At 43.6% G+C, this 1,295-nt stretch overlaps 1 protein-coding gene across 1 annotated transcript in view; it reads right to left on the bottom strand.

Moving 5' to 3' along the window:
* The window catches only part of LOC118001791 (solute carrier family 22 member 2), a 30,499-nt gene that overhangs the window by 1,462 nt on the left and 27,742 nt on the right, over positions 1 to 1,295 (bottom strand). The gene's annotated exons all lie outside the window — the stretch shown is intronic.

Here is a 1,295-nt window from a genome sequence, read left to right on the forward strand (position 1 = left end):
CACAGCAGCAGTAACAAGAGCAACAACAGCAACAACAGCAGCAACAATAGGAACAACGATAGCAGCAACAATAGTAACCACAGCAACAACAACAACAGCAATAATAGTAACAACAGTAGCAGCAACAACAATAACAACAGCAATGACAATAGTAACCACAGCAACAACAACAGCAGCAACAACAGGAACAACGGCAACAACAGGAACAATGGCAGCAGTAATAGTAATAACAGCAACCACAGCAGCAACAACAGTGACCACAGCAACAATAGCAGCAACAACAATAACAGCAGCAACACCAGCAGCAGCAACAATAGTAACAATGGCAACACCAGCAGCAGCAACAATAGCAACAATAGAAATAGCAACCATAGTAACCCCAGCAACAACATCAGCAGCAACAGTAACAATAGCAACAGCAGCAGCAGTAATAGTAACAACAGCAACAGCAACAACAGCAACAGCAGTAGTCATAGTAACAACCTCACCAATACCAACAACAGCAACAATAGCAGCAACAACAGCAATAATAGCAGCATCAACAATAGCAGCAGCAACCATAGTAACCACAGCAGCAACAATAGCAGCAGCAACAGTAACAACAATAGTAACAACAGCAACAATAGAAACAACAGCAACAATGGTAACCATAGCAACAGCAGGAGGAGCAATGACAGTAACCACAGCAACAACAGGAGCAGCAGCAGCAGCAACAACAGTAACCACAGCAACACCAGCAGCAGCAATAATAGTAACAACAACAGCAACAGCAGCAAGGATAGCAACAGCAACAATAGTAACTGCAGCAAGAGCAGCAGCAACAGTAATAGTTACAATAGAAGCAACAACAGTAGTAATCACAGCAAAAACAGCAGCAATAACAACAGCAGCAGCAGCAACAGTAGCAACAGCAACAACAACAGGAACAATGTAGCAGCAATAACAGCAACAGTAGCAGCAACAACAGGAACAATGACAGCAGCAACAATAGTAACCACAGCAACAGCAGCAGCAGTAATAGTAACAACAGCAACAGCAGCAGCAATAACAACAGCAGCAGCAACAGTAGCAACAATAGCAAAACAGCAGCAGTAATAGTAACAACAGCAACAACAATAGCAACAACAGTAACAGTAGCAGCAACAAAAGGAACAATGACAGCAGCAACAATATTAACCACAGCAACAGCAGCAGCAGCAGTAATAGTAACATCAGCAGCAACAGCAGCAGCAGCAACAACAGTAACCACAGCAACAGCAGCAACAGCAGCAGCAGCAACAGCAGCAGCAGCAGCA

The sequence above is a fragment of the Mirounga leonina genome, unplaced genomic scaffold (genome assembly GCF_011800145.1).
Source record: "Mirounga leonina isolate KUSES-001 unplaced genomic scaffold, KU_Mleo_1.0 Mir_54, whole genome shotgun sequence".
Taxonomy (NCBI): domain Eukaryota; kingdom Metazoa; phylum Chordata; class Mammalia; order Carnivora; family Phocidae; genus Mirounga; species Mirounga leonina.